General features: G+C 36.5%; 1 protein-coding gene across 14 annotated transcripts in view; it reads right to left on the minus strand.

The window, feature by feature from the left end:
• The window catches only part of MCTP1 (multiple C2 and transmembrane domain containing 1), a 481,548-nt gene that overhangs the window by 444,974 nt on the left and 15,015 nt on the right, over window positions 1-21,559 (minus strand). The window contains exon 1 of one of the 14 annotated variants that reach the window (XM_064482495.1): window positions 20,115-20,312. The exons of the other annotated variants lie outside the window; for them this stretch is intronic. The gene's annotated coding sequence lies outside the window, so the exon portion shown is untranslated. Of the gene's footprint in view, window positions 1-20,114; window positions 20,313-21,559 lie in introns of those variants that run through there. 14 annotated transcript variants of the gene reach the window in all.

Raw genomic sequence — 21,559 nt, forward strand, 5'->3', positions numbered from 1 at the left:
TGAGTCATTTCCTCTTCTGGGGGAGACTTCAAGCACAACTCTGCAAGGCAAAATAGTCTGAAGCACTAGAAAGTTACATGCTTACCAAAAAAGGAAACACTGAACCATAGTCTCTCACTGAGTGAAAATAGGCAGAGAAAATTAAAATGTAAGTGGAGTATAAGGTTTACTGAACATCAACACCTTTATGAATCACACCTATACAAAAAAAGGCTCAGTGAGAAAAAGAAGTCCTAAGATAGATGCTTATAATAGTGCATTAAATGAAGCAGCCTTTACTCATTTAAAACACAATTCTGTGACAATTTTCAACTAAGAAATGAATAGATTCATCTCTAATCAACAAAAACTAGATTTTTCTAATTTGTTACATCATTCTTTACTTTTCTCCTTCCTGTTTTCTACTCACTTCTGGTGAGGTATTAATGAAAAAAAGAAAAGAAAAGAAAAGAAAAGAAAAGAAAAGAAAAGAAAAGAAAAGAAAAGAAAAGAAAAGAAAAGAAAAGAAAAGAAAAGAAAAGAGAAAAAGTGCCATGCAAACTCAGTCGTTTGGAGATTTAATTGGAATTCTGAAAATTTTCTATTGGCTGGCATATTTTAAAAGCCTGTTTTTTAACAAGCATCCTTAAATTACTGAATTGTGAGAATCAGTAAGAGAATATTCCACTGAAGCAGTCATAGATTTTACGATTCTGGCCTTACGTGTAATAACACAAAAGTGGAAATAACCTAAATGTCCACTAACAGATAAATGGATGAACAAATTGAAGTTTATCCATACAATGGAACACTACTCAGCAAGAATAAAGGAGATAAATAATACCTGAAACAACATGAATAAATACCAAAATAATTATACTGAGTGAAAAACATAGCTCCCCCCAAATACATCCTATATGATCTCATATATAGAACTGCTGACAAATGCAAACAAGGCAACAATGACACAAACCAGATCAGTGATAGCCTAGGGAAGGCGATAGAGGGAGAGATTAAAAAGTGGCACAAAGAAACTTGCTGGGTCCATAAAAATGTTATTTGATTACAATGAAGATTCTGCCATATTCAAAACTCATCAAACTGTACCCTTTTGACAAGTGAAATTTATTATATGACAATTATGCTGTAATAAAGCTGTTTTTAAAAAAACTATTTGCTAGGAAAATGCCACTCCCACAATGAAGCCATCGAAGTTCCCGTCAAAATCAGAACTTGGAGGGATTTGGGTTCAAGGTAGTGATGGAAGAGGATCCTGAACTTACCTCCCACGAACACTCTGAGTCTACAGCTATGTGTAGAATTTCCTCCAAAACAAACAAACAAACAAAAAAACCCTAAAACCTGGCTGAGCAACTCCTATACACTGGATGAACAAGAGATGGTCCATATCAAATAGGGTAGGAGCAAATGGGACACAATGTGGCCATAAATTACAAGAACAAGAGAAATTTGGCTTTATTAGATATTTGCCTCTTGATGATGTAGCAATGAGGGACTATGAAAGTAATGAATAAATAAAATTCACAGAAAATCTCCAATGATAAGATGAGACTGGCTTAAAACCAAGGGGGAAAAAAGGAAGGAACAACTACAAAACAGGAAAAACATGAGAGGTCACTATTTTCAAGCCCAGAAAAACAGATGGCATACATCTGTGGTCATGGAAAGCAGGGAAACGTGAATCTAGGATTGGACTTTACTGGGGCAGCACAGGATAACAGATACCAAATGAATCAGAGATCTTAGTAAGCTGAGGAGGCAGAGAGAACAAAATCCCACTTCAGGGAGTGAAGAGAAAGGAGGCTAGGAGTCAAATATGGGGTGCAAATATGGAGGCCTAGCAGAGATTACTTGATACAGAATTGAGAGCTGAACAGAGATATCAGAGGTTCTACAGGGCTGGAAGATGTACTTCTATTAGAATGGAGATATCTTGCTAAAAACTTTGGGCCTTCAGTTGAGACCTCATGCATTAGGACTAAAAAGCACACTCTAGAGGAGAGAAGGATATAAATCAGACTGCATACAATATATCACCTACAATGCACACCATACAATAAGGAAATTATTAGGCATAACAGTAAATGTGACCCATAGTCAAGCAGGAAGGGAGTCAACCGAAGTCAGTCATGAAATGATCCAGGTGTTGGAATTATCAGACAAGAACTGTAAAGCAGCTATTATAAATGTATTCAAGAACTGAAAGGAAAGGCTGGTAATAACGAGTGAACTAATTGGGAAGTTACTACATTTCTCTGTGTTTCTGTTTCCTCGTGTGAAAAATGGGGATAAAAATAATACCCACCTCAGAGTGGATGACTATATGTAAGTGCTTAGAATAATGCCTGGCTCATCAAAAGCATTCCGTAAAGGTTTACTCTTATCAATGTGACTTACAGCATTTTATTTGCATATTTGAGTCTCAATTTCTTCATAAATAAGAAGAAATTAATAACTTCATCTTATTAGGACTGTTATAAAGATTAAATAATAAAGTACAGTGAGAACCTAGAACAACTCCTGGTAGCCAACATATATTTGATAAGTGTCCATTATCTTAATCCTCCAGATTCACACTTTTGAACTTAAGAATACATGATGTGGTAAAATTGTTATAGCCATTTTTTTTCTAAAACAGAACTGATTAGGAATAAAAGCAATGCCATAAAACATTTCTGTATTTTTTTCCATTGTAATATACACAGATACAAAAATTTAAACAAAATATGTTAAAACAGTTAAATTGTCCTTGTTCTCCTCCATCTGGAAGTCATCAGTCACTCACTTCTGAATTACTCTATTATTAACTCATCTATCTGCTCTTTCACCAAATGGCCATGAAAGGCAACTCAGGGCCAGGCTCTGTGCTGATTCTGGGTGTAAATCTAATAAACAAGATAGTCTCTGACCTCAAGTAGCTTAAAAATAAAGAAAGAGAAATTAGAACAGTCTTACCAAGTACTAAGAGAGAAACAGACACAGAAAATACAGAAGGAGGGCTAAGACCTATGTGTGTTAGAAGAAATGATGTTTCAGCTGAGACTTAAAGGAGAGAAAGAAGTAGAGGTGTGAGAAAAGGGAAAGTGCGTCTCTCGCAGCGGGAGGAGATGTTCAGTGCCCTGAAATGAGCGAGCGTGGAACCTGGGGAACTACAAGATGAATGGAGCATAGAGTTTGACTAAGGAAGCTGAGAAATGAGGGATGCAGGGTCCACATCACACACACCCTAACAGGTCATGTTAAGGACCTTACACTTCATCGTGCAAGCAATGAGGAAGCAATGTCACTCTATGAAAGCAAAAGAAAAGAAATATTTTTAAATATTGAAAAAGCTCATGCTGTTTGCTATATTGTGTGCCACAAAATCCTCTGTCTCTGACCCAGGGACGTAGTGTCTTCTGTTAGCATCCATGAACCTGTGGCGACCAGCTTGTCAACTTGTAAGTACAGTAATATCTCAGACCCTTCACAGTTTTTGACAAGAGGAGAGAGTTTTCATTTTTAGTGCACAGGGAAGAAACTAAGATTTAGAGTCAGACTGATGTAAGCTGAATTTGGGCCCATTCATTTCTAAGCTGGCCAATTATATGCCAATTATTCAACTTCTGAGGTCCTTTTCCTCCTCTATAAAAATGTATATAACAATACATAAATGGAAGGGTTCTTGAGCACTATTTAAATGAAATAACTTACATGAAATGTCTACCATAATACTTGGCATACAGGACTTTCCTTTCTTATGACATTTTCATTTCCTACTTCTTCGGTATAGCTGTATAGTTCTATGACTATATCTTTAAAGCTCTTTGATATACATGTCTCAACATCACCAATACATAGGAATTTGCATTTACAATGCTAAATCCCTTTAGTATTTGGTGTATGAGGTGCTCAATAAATATTTGTTAAATCAGTGAGGAATCAATTAATAAGGACAATTTACTTCATTCATCCACTAATTCATTCAATAATTACTGAGACATTACTATGTTCCAGGCACTGTACTAGGAAGCTGGGATTCAGCAGATAAGGTCCCTGCACTCATGAAGCTTATATTTTAGTGATCATAGATTCAGCAAGCATGGACAAAATTTTCAGACAGTGACAAGTGCTGTAAACATAAAAAGGGTAAAGTTAGAGAGTGTAGCTGGCTGGTGAGGTTTAGAAGAAGCTTTCATGTGAAGGTATTATTTTATCTGTGACCTGAATGACGAGAGGAGCTAGCAGTGCAAAAACCTGAAAGAAGAGCTTACCAAGCAGAGGGAGGAAAGCAAGTGCAAAGCCCCTGAGGTGAGAACAGGCTTGGCTGTTAGAAGAAACTAAAGAATGTCACTATGACTATGTTCTAGTTAGCAAGGGGGAAAATGGTAGGAGGTTCAGGTTAAAGAAGTAGGCAGAAGCCAGCTCATGCCAGCTGCACAGACCATGCTAAGGATTTGAAATGCATGAGTCAATATTATCACTGGAAGAGTAGTTTTTTATACATTTCTCAAATTAAGGAAAGGTATTTAACTCTAATTTTCAAGCAGATGGTTAAATTTAGACTGAGATTTTATGTCCTGCTGGCAATTTCTTATTTTAATGGCCTTTTCATTGAAATCCTCTTGGGAATACACTATAGTTGAGAACGAATCAGAATTTAATACAGCCAAAACTTCCCTTTCAAAATGATACTAATGAGCATTTTTAATTTCTAATAACTATAATAGGTAAAAATCATTTGGTTACTGCTACTGCCTGACTCTGCTCCAAAACATGTATCTAGCAAATGTTGGGGAAATATAATTAAAAACAAAATCTCCTCCTAACATAGAAAACCTCTCCTCAAAGGCAGAAGAGAAAGAAAACAATTTTATTATTGAATAAGCACCAAACAACGTGATGGACATCACAGGCAGTCCACTAAGAGACTGCAAAGCCAGAAAGAACTCTCATCCTTTGATATGAGCCAAGCAGATACAACCCATTACATACGTGTCTGAAAGAAACAGTAACTAGTCCTCAAGTAAGAGGACTTCATGCACCATTTGTCACACATGGCTCATCCTAAATTCACCTGGTAATTTGGGTGATCATCTGTGTTAGCTAACTGGCTTTATTCAAAAGGAAAAAGACAGTCCTGGGTCTTAAAGCTGGCAAGAGCCTCATTTATCATTTTAAAAGATTTACATATATTTCAAAGAGACAAACCTTGCAATCACAAGTTTTCTAAACTAAATGCTTTAACAAAAGGAAAGAAGTAGGAGTTTCTTCTTTTATTTTTTAAGAAGGAAAATGAAGCTTCCAATTTTTCATTTGTATTCCCAGTTTTATATAAGTAGCTGAACTGGGATCTGAACCTACAATCTGGGTCTTCTATTTCTTAGAAATGCCATTCCTATTTTTTCCCACATACATAATTATATTCCTAATTCTCACTTTTTTCCACCTTTAGTTTGACAAACAATAAATATATATGAGGAGCAAACTAAAATCATAAATATTGGATCCCATACTGTCAATATGGGACTGATTTAATTCCCAAACATTAAACACTGTTGAAAATACAGCTCAACTCCATCAATAATTTGGCAGTCTGCCTATTTGATGATGCATTAACTGCCCTGGCGAAACAAATAAGGTCATTTTATGTACACTCCAGATGACAATTTTAAAAATCAGTTTTTTACCATGTACCAATACTGATTAACATACAAATCATTCAAGGAAAGAGTACTTGGTATGTTTGGAAAATGAAAATCAGCAACTAGTACAGTAAATGAGGCAGGTTACAAGATAACCAGCAGAATGTACAAGAGACCAAACTGGGGGTGAGAACACGTAAGATGAATTTTTTAATTCCATGTATATGAAAATATATGCCCTTTTTAGAAACAAAATTTTAATTTATAAAAGATTTCTTTTTATACATATACTGTGAAAGAATTTTAATCTGCATACTGTATAAGAATACTGTCAGGGTATAGGATAGCAACATGCCCGATATAATTTGAAGAGTTCCCTCTAACTATATTAAGTTTAATAACTCCTTTCAAAACAAGAAAAAGGGATAATGTATGGCATGCACTAGTTTAAATTTAATAGAAAATTAACCAAGATACAATTCAACAATGTATTGCAAACACAGATACTTTATTAAGTATTCTCATATATTAACCTTCCACCGTGAATTTTTCTCTTTGCTCTTTCCCAATGAAAAATACATAAAAAGAGTTACTGAAGAAAGAACCACATTGACAAATGTCCTTTTATAACAATAATACACATCACTAAAACAAAATAAAGATATAAGTAATATGAAAATAATAGATTATAAATCCAAACTAAAATACAAACACAAGACTATTAAAAGTTCTGAAAAGATGTCTCATTTCATTGCATCTGGAACACTGGTGGGGACACAGAATTCTAAATCCGTTATTTTGAAAGCATAATCCAGCATCTTAATAACAGTCAGTCTGCTATTCAGTTTGTAATTTTCATGACTGGTAAATATACTTGTAGTCTGGGCTACAATATACCTATTATATTAACTTTTTATTGAACCAGCAATAAACTCCTACCTCTTATTAACTCAAATCAATTTTATTACTCTTGCTAAAAAAAAAGTTAATAAAAATGTCAATAACATAGTCTTCCAAAACACAAACTACTGAAGCATTTCATTCACTATACACCAACAGAGCTTCAAATAATTCCCTTCCCTGTTGAACTTCTAAAAATCAACCTTATATTTAAGATCCTAAATTTCCCACTGATCATATTTCTCTGTACTCCACCTATCAAGTCAACCAGAAATGATGATAATATTGATAATGATAATTACAGCAGCTAACATTTGTTGAGGGCTTACTGAGTGCCAAGCACTGTCCTAAATGCTTTACATGAATTTAATCCTTAAAGCAACCCTATGAGATAATTATATCATATAATTATCCCAATTTCTATATGAGAAAATGAAGGACCAGAGCGATTAAATAACTTATCTAAGGTAACACAGCTAGTAAGTGATGGAGCCAGGATTTGAACTGATGAAGACTGACTCCACAGGCCACACTTGTCCTTTCTGATCATCTACAAAGGATACCTTTCAGGATTTAATCTCAAATAAAATTAACAATGACTATTCCAAATAACTTACTATGCTGAGTCATGTGGGGCTATATGAATGTAGACATGGATACTAAGCCAAGATGCTTAAAATACAATGAGAAAAGACAAAGAAATAGTTTTTTAAAAAACTAGAGTTTAAGACAATAAAAAAATCTATTTCAAAACCACTGCATATTTTAATTGCCAAGTTAATTATCTATAAATATGCCACAGAAATTTAGAGGCAGAAGAGAGAACTCCAGAATATGGGCTCCAGTTCTGACACTTCACTCACCAGCCCTGTGATTTAGCCAAGTCAAAAATGCTTCTGGGAGTACTGTTACACTAATTTGTTTAACAATTCCAAATTATATTGTCATGAGCTTTTTTCAGATTCTGGGTTACAATTCATTAGTGAATCATGAAATCAATAAAATAGTTCAAAACCTAGCAACTTCATAAAAAATCAAGTGGAATGGAATGAAAAATATCAGAAGTTATCCTACTAACTTTCTTGGATTTTAAAGTATATGTGTGTAAATGGAAATTTACAGATTAAAATGTATTTCTTAATATAGGCACAGTCATGAAAGTTTGAAAGTCATAGCTATATTCTAAATTGATAGGGGTTATAGGAGACTGTATGAGTTAGAAGTTCTTATTCCTATAAAGATTTTTCCAAAAGCAAAGAAATAGCTTTCTCTACACTGTGAACTCCTCAAGAGTGGCAATCTTGTCTTACTAAATGTACATACTCCCAGAACTACTAGCACAGTGTCTGACACAGAGCCAGTTTTCAATAAATAATGAAGAGCTCAATGGATAAATGGAAACAGCCAGAGAAATTTTATGAAATTACAATTTACCTTGATTTTAAAGAACTGATAGGATTTGGATCATTCTTTTTAAAAGACTAGTGGGCATTCTTAGAATTCATTCTTTCATTTTCTGACCATATATTCAGGATGGGAAGGACAAAGAGCAAAAAGCTTTCTACTCAGAGGAGGAAGAGAATAAACTGAATGATACTGCAAAGCCATGATGGTCCCCCCAGTTCACTGATCTGACTCTCAACCCTGTGAATAATGGGAAGATTATAGGCCCTGGGGCTTGAGGCTGGAAAAATGCACTGAGGACACTGAAAAGAGCCAATGTTAACTCTTTTCTTAGGAAAGACAGAAGTAGAGGATTGTAAATGATAAATGCTAAAAAGGGTGTCAGGGAAAGGGAACCCTCCTGCGCTGTAGGTGGAAATGTAGTTTGGTGTAGCTGTTATGGAAAACAGTATGGTGATTCCTCAAAAGACTAAAAACAGATTTACCATATGATCCAGCAATCCCACCTCTGGGCATATATCCAGAGGGAACCTTAATTCAAAAAGAAACATGCACCCCAATACTCATAGCATCACTATTTACAATAGCCAAGGCATGGAAACAACCTAAATGTCCATAGACAGATGACTGGATAAAGAAGTTGTGGTATATTTATACAATGGAATACTATTCTGCCATAAAGAAGAATAAAATAATGCCATTTGCAGCAACATGGATGGACCTGGAGATTGTCATTCTAGTGAAGTAAGCCAGAATGGGAAAGAAAAATACCATATTGTATCACTTGTATGTAGAAACTAAAAAAGACAAATGAACTTATTACAAAACAAACAGACTCACAGACATAGAAAACAAATTTATGGTTACTGGGGGGAAGGGGATGGGAAGGGTTAAACTGAGAGTTTAAGATTTGTAAATACTAGCTACTATATATAAGAGAGATAAACAACAAGTTTATAGTGCATAGAACAGGGAACTATATTCACTATCTTGTAGTAACCTATAATGAAAAAGAGTATGAAAATGAATATATGTATATATACATATGACTGAACTATTATGCTGTACATCAGAAATTGACACAACATTGTAAACTGACTATACTTCAATAAAAATTTTTAAAAAGCAGAGGGTTGACATTCATGTTTCCTATTTTAAACAGGAGTAGAGAGAACAAAAGTTAGACATTACCTAAAAAGCAGGTCAGAGAACCAAGAATTAAAAATTCAGGCTAATTCCCTTAGCATCTTAATGCAACTTACCTTTAAGGTTTGGATGCCAGAACTACTCAACAATTATTCCAGAGACATGAGTGAGTCATTGCCTTCTCTAAGTACTCTGTGCATCCCAGTACTGAACCTGGAACCAGTACAAAGGAAGATGGCTTATCTGCAGCTCAGGGCACTGATGCTTAATCTGAAGCACTGGGTATGGAGGCAGGATCAAGATAGCAGAGTAGGAAGACCCTGAACTCAAATCCTCCCAAGACAAAACCAAAACTACAACTACATATAGAACAACTCTCTCTGAGAAAAAACTGAAGTAGAGGATTCTAAATGATAAACTTAGAACAACTTTTTGACAATTAAAGATATAAAGAAAAAAACCACACCAAGACATGCAGGAGGAGAAGAGAAGCAATCTAGTCATGATCCATACTCCCAGTGGGTGATCCAAAAGGGGAAAGTGTTATCACAAACTCAGAGGTCCTCCCTAAGGAGTGAGAGGGATGAGCCCCACACTGGGCAACTCTACATCCACCTGCTCCATGGAGCAGTTCTGATACACCCTGGGAGAAGCTCCAGCCTATGCTGGGCTCTGGGCCCAGCCTCTGCAACCCTGCCAAGGTGGCAGCTTTCAACTCACTCCAGGAGAAGCCTCAAACCATGCTTTCTTCAGCTCCAGCCCTCCCTCCAAATCCACTGGGCTCACACAGTCTGCATAGGGACACTTCTACACAAGAAGATACCTTCAAGATCAGAAGAAGTAATTGTTTTGCCTCACTCATAGAGACAAACACAGAAAGGTAAACAATATTAGAAGACAAAACTATTATCTAAATGAAAGAACAACAACAAAACCCTAATAAAATAGAGATTTTAGTATTTTACCTGATAATGAGTGCAAAGCAACAATCATAAAAGTACTCACTAAACTAAGGTAAATAATAGAGAAAAGTAGTGAGAACTTCAATAAAGAAATAGAAAACATAAAAAGAATGAATCAGAGCTGAAGAATATAGTAACTAAAATGAAAAGTACACTAGAGGGAATCAAAAGTAAATTTGGCAATACAGAAAGATGTATAAGCAACCTGGAAGACAGAATAGTGGAAATTACCCAACTGGAGAAGAAAAAAGATTTTTTTAAAACAATGAGGATACTTTAAGGGACTTCTGGAACAACATCAAGTATACCAACATTTACATGATAGGGGCCCCAGAAAGAGAAGAGAAATAGAAATGGGCAAAAAATATATTTGATAAAATAATGGATGAAAAATCCCCTAACCTAGAGAAGGAAAAGAATATTCAGGTCTAGGAAACAGAGTTCCAAACAAGATAAACCCAAAGAGATCCCCACAAGACATATGATAATTAAAATGGCAAAAGTTAAATAGAATTTTAAAAGCAGCAAGAGACAAAGAGTCACATAAAAGGAGGTACCCTTTAGGCTATCAGATGAATTTTCAGCAGAAACATTGCAGGTCAGAAGGGAGTGGCATGATATACTGAAGTGTGGAAAGGGAAAAGCCTACAACCATGGATACTCTAGCAAAGTTACCATTCAGAATTAAGGACAGATAAAAAGTATCCCTACAAGTAAAAACTAGGAGAGCTTACCAGTAAATTTTACAAGAAATGTTAAAGGGTCTTTCAGAAAAAACAAAAGGTCATAACAAGAATAAAATATATGCAGGAAAAGAAATTTCACTGGTAAAGGCAAATATATAGTAAAGCCAGTGGATCAACCACTTAAAATGCTACTATAAAGGTTAAAAACCAAACAGAAAAAAAACTTTGTAAAATCAGCAAAAACTACAGTTAGTAGTTACGAGATACACAAAAAGATGTCAAACACAACATAAATACAAAGTGTAGCAGAAAGTTAAAAAAAAAGTACAGATTTTAGAATACATTGGAATTTAACTATCAGTTAAAAGCAAATATAGATCAATCGATCTATATATATATAGGGAGGTATATATAGATATATCTATCTCATGGTAACCACAAACCAAAAATCTATAATAGATACATAAAAAACAAAGAGAAAGAAACCCAAATGTAACACTAAAGAAAATCATTAAATCACAAAGGAAGGGACTAAAAGAAGAAAAAAGAGAACTATGAAAACAATCGAAACAAATAACAAAAAGGCACCAAGTACATACCTATCAATAATCACTTCAAATGTAAACAGACTAAAAGCCACTATCAAAAGGCAGAGTGGCTGAATGTATAAAAAAACCAAAGATCCATCCATATGCTGCCTATAAGAGACTCACTTCAGAGCTAAAAAACACAGACTGAAAGTGAAGGGATACAAAAAGATATTCCATGCAAATGGAAACAAATGAAAGCTGGAGTAGCAACATTTACATGAGACAAATAGACTTTAAGACAAACACTATAACAAAAGACAAAGAAGGGCATTACATAATGATAAAAAGGTCAATCCAATAAGAGGATATAACATTTGTAAATTCAAAGGGAAGAAGTAAAACTGTCACTGATGCAGATGACTGGATATTTTATAGAGAAAAACCTTAAAAGGTCCCACCAAAAAACTACTAGAACTAATAAATAAATTCAGTAAGGTAGCAGGATACAAAGTCAATACACAGAAATTTGCTGCATACCTATATACTAATAATGAATCATCAAAAAGAAAAATCAAGAAACCAATCCCATTTGTAATTGCATCAAAAAAAAAATCAAATACCTAGGAATAAATTTGACCAAGGAAGTGAAAGACCTATATTCTGAAAACTGTAAGACACTGATAAAAGAAATTGAAGATGACACAAATAAATGGAAAGATATTCTGTGTTCACAGATTGGAAGAGTTAATATCATTAATATGTCCATACTACCCAAAGCAATTTATAGATTCAATGCAATCCCTATCAAAATTTCAAAGAATTTTTCACAGAACTATAACAAATAATCTTAAAATTTGTAGGGAAACACAAAAGACCCCGAAGAGCCAAAGCAACCTAAGTGTCCATCAACAGATGAAAAGATAAAGATGGAATGGAATATTGCTCAGCCACAAAAAAGAATAAAATTTTGCCATTTGCTACAACATGGATAGACCTGGAAGGTATTATGCTAAGTGAAGTAAGTTATACAGAGAAGACAAGTATTGTATGTTTTCACTTATATATGAAATTTACAAAACAAAACAAACTAAAATCAATATAACAAACAGAAACAGACTCACAGATTCAGAGAACAAATTAGTGGTTGCCAAAGGGCAGAGGGTGGGGAAAGGGCAAAATAGGTGAAGATAAAGAGGTTACAAACTACCAGTTATAAAATAAAAGAGTCACAGGAGTGTAATATACAGCAGAGGGAATATAATCAATAATATTATAATAACTTTGTATGGAGCATAATATATAAAAATATAAAATCACTATGTTGTACACCTAAAACTAATATAATATTGTAAGTCAATTATACTTCAATAGGAAAAAAAGGATCTTGAAACTTACAATAAAAAAATATGAAAACATATATGCTCATGTATGACTGAAGCATTCTGCTGTACACCAGAAACTGACACAACATTGTAAACTGACTATACTTCAATAAATAAATATATATAAATATATATATAAATAATATATATATAAATAAATAAATATATATTATACACACACACACACACACACACAAAGAAAAAAAAAAGGAGGAGAAGAAGGGGAAAGAGAGAAGTAGTTCCAGGTCTGAACTTCAAAATCTTTCTATGCGGTACAAAAAACTAACTGGCTTTTTTTTCCCTGTCCCTCACAAATTCTTAGTCAAATTTAACATTACCTGGGAGAGAAACAAATTGAGCGGGAAGGAAAAAATTACACTCACAAGGAATGTTTAGAATTCACTAATTTTAATGTCAAAACCCTGGGGACTGTAACATTCACTTACTCAATCATCTTTGAATTTAGCGAGTTCCCCTTACAGGCCAGGCACTGTCTGACATGCTGGGAATACACGAGTGACTACAGAGCTACACCCTCGTGGAAGAACAACAGAGAGATGGACAATCAAATAATCTCACTATTATAACGCTGTGTAACAAAGAAGTGCAACAAAGCAGCATATGTGAAGGGGGAGAGAACCATAACTGGGGATTTGAATGAGTCAAGAAGATCAAGATCAGCTTCTCCAAGGATGAGCTGATCTCGGGCAAATGAGCAGGCACCGCCTGGTAGGGAGGGTTATGAGAACAAAGCTCTAAAGTAAGAACAGCATGGCTTAGTGGGAGGAAGCAAGAAAACACAAGATGAGGTGGTAAAGTAGGGTCTAAGACCATGCAGGACTTTTTAGGCCGTATGTACATGCTAACTTTACATCAGGCATCAGGGAAACCTTATTTTAATTTTTTAACTTTCATAACATTGTTTTGTTCTACTGTTCCATTCTATTTTGTTTTATGTTGACATTCCATTCATGGCATAAGATTTTTATGTCACAACTTAGAGTGGTGTAAAAGTTTTTCTTAAATGTTTGAAAATCAACTTAGAGACAACTGTTAAATATATTACAGGTGGTAGGCAGATATGGCAGTTAACTATGAACTACTGAAATTTAAGAAACCCTGACATAAGAAATAACAACCTTCTCGAATCATTTCAATACTGGTAAAGACATTTCACAACATTGTTGTTTGCTGGGAAATTTCCATCATTACATTAACTGTCCTCAAATTCTCCTCAACACAGATGTTGATAACAGCTTTCAGTTCAATTCCTGGTGCATACAATGAGAACCTGCAGGACAAAGGAGCTTAATGATTGTTGAAAGTACAATCTGGGGCAAAAGGTAACGTTAACAAGATCTGCCTCATTTTACTTTTAAAAAATAATTTTAATGTTAAGAAAACACTAGCTATGTTTTCTTTTTTTCTAATTGCAATGTATATGATTGATGACCCAGAACTTAGAGTGAAAAAAAGGGAAGTACAAAAAACCAAAAACCTCACCACCCTTGGATAAATGAACTGTTAACATTTGATGTTTTCCCCTTAGTTTTCTATGAATTTGTATTTATAGCTTGTATATACACACCAATTCACATCACACATCCAGTTTTACATGTTTTTTAAGTTTCAGATTATAATAAACACTGTTCTATGCCATTAAAATAAAATGCTTCCTAACAGCAATGAGCACACGTAGGGCCCGTATCTTGGTTTTGAACACCATTCTCCAATAAAAGGAACAAGAGATTCTTGGAAAAATGGCAATTCCTTGGACTAAGGCAGGAAATGCACAAGATGAGCCTGGAGCATCGTATAGTAATAAAGTAAGGAAGTGCTTAAGAAAATAAACACACACAATGACTTGGAATGTCAAAGAAACACAGGGGCCAACTGAGACCTCTCAGTTTCCAAAGCTGGAACAATTTGAGCAAAAAAGGTAAAGAAAGCAGTATTGGGTTATAACACAAAGCATAAAATGAATATCCATGACTTCATACTGATATAAATAAATGATTGAATAAATAAATAACGGGGGAGACTAGACAAATCTCCTGCAATGAATTTCAAATTCAAACCCTCAAAGAAGTGGAACATAACTTCCCACTCCTTAAGTATAAGCTGTGCACAGTGACTTCCTTCTAAAGAATACAGTATGGGAAGGGGCGGTGGGGCTGGGGGAGCATAGAATAACTTTACAGAGAAGCCTGCCAAACACCACCTCAACCCAGTGATCAAGGTTCACGTTAACTGTGGTAAGTCATGCTGATAGAATGTACTCTTAATAAGATGTGGAAAATGGCACTTGACCTCTGTGGTCTTTCTCCCCTTACCTACAACTTCACTTCAAAAACGAGGAAAACATCAGACAAATTCCAACTGAGAAACATTCTACAAAATACTGACCAGTACTCCTCAAGTTTATCAAGGTCATTAAAAAAGAAGGAAAGTCTGAGAAACTGTCACAACCAATAGGCACTTAAGGAGAAAGGACTAAATGAAATAAATACAGTGTCCTGGATGGGATCCTGGAACAGGAAAAAGGCATTAGTAAAAAACTAAGGAGACCTGAATAAAGTATGCGGACTTTAAGTTAGCTATAATGAATTTATGTCAGTTCATTAATTGCAACAAATGTACCACAGTAACGTGAGATGTTAACAATACTAGGGGCTTAGTATATGGGAACTCTGTACTACCTTTGCAATTTTTCTGTAAATCTAAAGCTGTTCTAAAAATAAAGTTTATTTTTAATGCATAACAAAAAATGTTTTGAAAATACTTTAAATTACTACATAATGCCCCAGCTTATTTATTATCTTTCAGCATTTCCCTATAGTTGAAAGTCTGAACCATTGCCAACTGTTCCCTGTTACAAGTAACAGAATAGTGAACAACTCTACATATATTTGGTTCATACTTTTGATTGTGTCCTAATAATAGATTCTTAGAAATTCACTCTACTTTTTTTAAAAAGTCAAAATAGCACATTTATCTTACAGTGGCTTCAACTGCAGTAATAATCAAAAGCATCAGAAATCCCATTAGACTGTACAACTTTACTCAAATAAGCTCCATTCCTTTAAACAGCAAGGAGCGCACCCAGAATTTGCATTTAACTACCGGCCTTATTCATTGATTCATGCATTCACACAATAAATATCTGATTAGCGGCTAAGAGAACCAGGCAAATGCACTATTAGGAAAGACATTCAATCATTTTCAGACCTTATACTCTGATATATAATAAAGGAACATCTAAATCACAGAATTCTTACATTTGACAGCTAAAAACAGTTTCCTGATTTTTGCAATGAAATGGTATATGAATAATAAGCAGTAAGCACTTTTATACTAATTTTCTGTAGTACTTGAATCTCCAGGACACGATGTGATTTTGTAGCTAAAAAAAGATTCCTCACTACATTATCATTTGCTGATTTTTTATTTAATTTTATTTAAAAACTTGACATTTCTAATCTATCATAAATGATTTTTTGTAGTGTTTTCCATCTCGGTTTAACTTCACTGCCCTCTAGTGCCACCTAACGCCCATCTCCTCTGGCATTTCTGTGCTCCTTCATCCTCCCATCAATGTTGTTTTAAACCTGAGTATAACCCCACCAGCAAAACTTCCCTTGATTGTCTTCAAAATCTCCACGTGTCACCAAGCTCTCCAAAACTGTTGCCATTGTTTCCATGACATCTAATTGTTTTTTCCTAAAACTTAGAGATCACTTCAAGAAATTCAACAATGGTATCTGTCAGACTGAGTTCCTTGGAAATGTTCTCTACAATGGAGAGCTGCAAATAGATGGTTTATTATGGTGAGAGGGATGCCCAGGGAGACACACCTGTAAGGAAGTGAGGGGGACAGGACTGAGCAGAGGAGGAAGGTAACCCACAACGTGGTTTCAATGGAGGACTCATGGTACTACAGGAAGCCCTGGGACTGGGACTGCAGAGATGTCCCAAAGTGGGGCAGAAGGCCTGGACCTTTATATCCTCTCAGCAAGCAGTCATTGCCTCTAAATGCCCCATTAGAGGGGGACAACCTTGGGAGAAGCAGTTTCCTGTGGCCGCAGGCAACGCGGGTGAGGGACATAGCTGTGAGACCATCACAGTCTATTGCCTTAGCTGCCTAGTGATGGACACATCACCAGAGGAGGGGATCTGGGTCTAGCATCAGTTTTCACCATGGATGTGTCCTCAGTAAGTCTTTGCCTGCTCATTTACTCTCACCAGTAGATCTTAAGGGGATCAAGCCTTTGAAAATGAAATCTACAATCCACAGACATTTTTAATCAGGGAGACTTCTGAGAGCACATAGTTCACTTTGCATGTGAAATGGGTAAGGAAATTAGGCACACCTACATGCCACTCCCAGCCCAGTGCCTAGGAAGGCAGTCTGCAAATTCCTTTTAAAGATATCAAAAGCATTATTATTTTTAAGCATTATGCTAATTTTTAGGATGTGAAATGAAATTACACATAAAAACAGAAATATAAGTAATATAAAATATAAGGTATAATATAAATATTATCAACAATGAAATTAAGATGCCTGTATCAGTTCTCAGCACAAAAATCTGAGAGAGGACTCTGCGGACAGCTGTGTGCTTAGAAAGATTAGGAATCACATCAGAACATCTATATTTGAGGAACTGACATTATTGTCTATTTAACCTTGAGAAACTATCCCTGTAAATGGGTGTAGCACTGTGGGATTTTCTCAGGCGGATAAAAGCAGCTTAACTGAAAAACTTATAATTTTGAAAACAAAAATTTGCATTCAACTTTCTAGGTTGGGTTTATCTGTTTTTTTCAGGCTTTATATAATTATCCTGAGTCTGAAGATTTCAAACATATTGACTAAATTCTTTCTTTCAAGACAGAGTTTGGGATTTATGAAATGTTTTGACAAAGTTTCATTATTATACATATATTAGGAAATTAAAAAAGATAATGTTGAATTTTTTTTAAATATATGGCTAATCAGTTCCTTGAGATATTGTTCTAATAAAATGAGTGAGCAAAACTACTCAACAAATGTCAGAAATTATTCAATATTTAATTAAAAAGTAATGTTCATTTATGCCATACCATACCATCTATCACTAATTATTCTCCTAGTACTTTAAAAATTAAAAGTTTTTCTTCAATTAGTGGGAAAAGTATATATCGTTATTCAATTTGATTTCAAATTTGTGGAGTACCTACTATCTGTAAGGCAAATATTAAGCAAAGGAAATAACTAAAAGTGACCCTTTCTGAGATGTTCCACTTAAGATGCGGTGAAGGAAAATTCACAAGTGTAGGAAGGCTAATCATTCTGAAAATATTATCTGTCAAGTGCAGGCAACGCCTAGCTTCCTGAACAAGTGAAGTTTCAGAAGTTTGCTAGAAAGCTGTTTACTAGCTATCTGCCCAGAGAAGCAATGTCATAAATGGGGGCTGGTTTCCCAACGAGACCTCCTAACATGATACCAGCAGTTCCACCCTAAGTTCTGGGAGCAAGAAATTATGAACAATGGGAGGAAAGCACAGTAGTTTCCCATTCCCTTGCGAGATCCAGAGCTCTTCTGTAGCCAAGTCCTGGATTAGAGGAAGTCTTTGGCTAGCATTCTCCCTTCCCACGCACTGCCACTCAAAGCCCCTATTTTCTAGCCTCTTAGCATCCAATACTAAGTCCTGAAGTACACCACCCCCCAACCCCAGACCCAGATCACTGCCATAGAGTCGACAGATTGTGCTAACTCACTGCCACCCCACCAACTCCACCCCCTATTCAAGTTTTACAGTTTTCTATCCAGGAGTAAAGAATCTAACTGAATTAATTCATGCTAGCATGTAAATGATCATTCCTTAAGGCTCCAAAAGACACTGGTATAACTTTTAAAGAAAATACTTGTGAAGCCTGAAGAATAACAGTCTAATAGCAGTGATGGGGGAGGGGAACCACAGGAGGATAATTAGTATATATTGAGTACTTACAGCATGCCAGGACTAACACAGCTTCACTGGACCCTCTTACCATCATCAGCCGGTAGAAGAGAAATATGGGGTTTGGAGAGGTTGTGTCTTACTGAGCTCTGGACGACAGTCTACCTGGTCCTCTCTCTCACTTGGCAAAGTCAGCCAGTCTGGTCCCTCCCCCAGGGGCAGACAGTTCACCTAGCCCATTCTTTTGCTCTGTTCTTTTACACTCTTCCTTTGTACTGAAACCTCTAGAGGCAAAACCTCCAGTGTGTGATGGCAGGGAAAGTAGGAGAAACTGAGGCAAGGATGGCTAAATACTACTAAAGCATGTTTGTATAAATGGAACTGCTTCTAACTGGGGTGTGGATCAAGAAGTGCTTGTATTCTGGGCTCTGAGAAAGGGAGAATAGGACATTATCTTAACTTCTTCAGTTTACTCATCTCCGAAGTACCAATAACTATGTGAAGTCTGTTTTATAGGTCCTTTTCCAACATTCTAGGACTCAATAAATGAGATACCCTTTAGTTAATTAACTCAGGTGCTATAATTTATAGCACAGCTGATGTTAAAACTAGTCATCTTGTTACTATGGCTTTACAAACAGTATAACCCATTCAGAAAGAAAGGCATTTCTCTCAATGCCATAGTTTTTTTATTCTATACTCTGCACATTTTATATTAAAAGCACAAGAAAAACAGTATCCATCTGCAGAATTTGAGTGGGCACTCTGTTCCAGGCCAGTAGCTGGGTCCAGCTGCTCACAGATTTTCTGTATGGATGATCACTCATCTTCCCAATGGCTGATTATTGACCAAACCCAGGTGAACACTGGAAACTTTTGCCCGCTCATAGCAAAACTGGTTTGTCTTTGAGGACCCACCTGCCTCCCACTCTCAGTCCACATTGTTTAGGTTGGATGCTCCTCGCTCCTGGGCACCAAGGATACACATGTGACCTGGCCAAGCCCCTCATCTACCTGCCACAGTGGGAAAGGTGAGGATCTGAACCATTCCAATGAGACACTCCCAAGAACTGTGAGAAAGATAGATGCCAAGAGCTGCAGGGGGCCACCAGGTAGAGAGACCTACCTGAGAGAGAAGGTGTCCAAAGCCAAGTAATTTTGAGGGAAGAAAACAAAGAAGGCTGGAGGTGCAGAGACAGAGAAACCCCATGGCCCTGTTTGAAGCTCTGGACCCAGACTGCCCTGGGGCTTTGCCAGGTATGAGCCAATCCGCTCTCTTCTGAAGCCAAATCAGGAAGAGTTGAGCTCCTGACACAGGCAAGAGTCCTGAATAAGACATCCTTGATGCCTGGGCTCCACCTATCTCATTAGACATCTCCATTCCTACCCATCTCTCCTCTAATTATTATGACAGGGACCATGGTGTGGATCAGCACCCAAGCCTGGCCCACCCAGAGGGACCCAGTCCGAGCAGCAGCCCAGTCTCCTGGTTCCTGGTACATCCAGCCCCGAGCATCATTCTTCAACAAGTACTCACATTCCACCTCCAGCTCCATCCGTCTTCCTTCTCAAAGGTCCCTGCCCCAAGTGGACCATCAGGATTCCAGGCAAGGAGCGCTGAGTTAGGCCTGTGGTTGGCTAGTTTATTTTAAAGGGTGTAACTGTACTTCAGTCTCAAAGCTCAGTGCACACAGCGCAGATCCACATCCCTCTGAATCACCCACCTCTTAGGTTTGAGAACTGCCCTCTCATGTGAACAAAGCTCTTTCTTCAAAATAACTCCCGACTGTGGGCTTCTACTTTTTTTTAGCACATCTATTTCTAAAAGATGGTCATGGAATCATTGAGAGAAAATGAGGAGGGAGAGCTGACAGGACAGAAGTCTATTTACAAAGCAGACCAACTGTCCCAACAGCTGTTATAGTGAAGTAATTAAGCCTCTGTACCTACCTCCTGAGAAAAGGAATTCCCATGGTTTTATTTACTTAACAAGAGGGCTATGTATGCTATCTGATAGTGACACTTATCTTTTTCCTCCCCAAATAAGAAGAAAAATCTCTGGAGTGCTGGGGCTTGGATGCCCAGAATCTAGAACAGAGCCCTGTGAGTGTAGCCCATAGTCAGCAAATACAGACCACTGAGGAGGATAATTGGAGGAAGTTCCTATTCACTATCACATTCTCTGATAAAGGAATCCTGCATTCTCAGGATTCAGTCCCGAAGCAGATTCTCCATACAAGGGAATAGAAATTGACTTCCAGAAAACAGAACTCATTATTAACAAGAAACTCCAACTGTGACCAAATTAGGACTCTAACCATCTGCTGGTCTCTTCAGTAAACGCTGCAGGACATGACTAACTTATTTCTGGGAGTGTCTGCACCTCTCCCTAGGAGGCCCAGTCTATAGCTCTTTCCTTCTAAGAATCAGTCCGTGCACTCTGCAAGGTTCTGAGATAAATACACAAGGTCATGGCTGAAAATTCAGAAACGTAAGTTTTGTTTTGCTTTTGTAGTGCTGTTAGGGCCATCTTATTTCTGAGTCTTCCTTTTAACCCAAGGGTACTAATAGAGGATTCTGGAGTATATGGATTGGAAATCATGGCCTTCCTTGCTTGAAGGTGAATGCACAATATTATTTTGTGTACATTTGTGTTTCTTTATGAAAAGAACTATACCACAACTTTCATTAGTTTCTGCAAAAGGTTTATTATCCTCAAACAGAATGAGAATGTTAAATTCCTTTGGTGTTTATTTGGTTGTGACTCCAAGTAAAATGTTACGGAAAGAAAAGAAAGAAGAGAAGAGAAGAGAAAAGAGAAGAGAAGAGAAGAGAAGAGAAGAGAAGAGAAGAGAAGAGAAGAGAAGAGAAGAGAAGAGAAGAGAAGAGAAGGGAAGGGAAGGGAAGGGAAGAAGGGAAGAAGGGAAGAAGGGAAGAAGGGAAGAAGGGAAGAAGGGAAGAAGGGAAGAAGGGAAGAAGGGA

The sequence above is a fragment of the Camelus dromedarius genome, chromosome 3 (assembly GCF_036321535.1).
Source record: "Camelus dromedarius isolate mCamDro1 chromosome 3, mCamDro1.pat, whole genome shotgun sequence".
Taxonomy (NCBI): Eukaryota; Metazoa; Chordata; class Mammalia; order Artiodactyla; family Camelidae; genus Camelus; species Camelus dromedarius.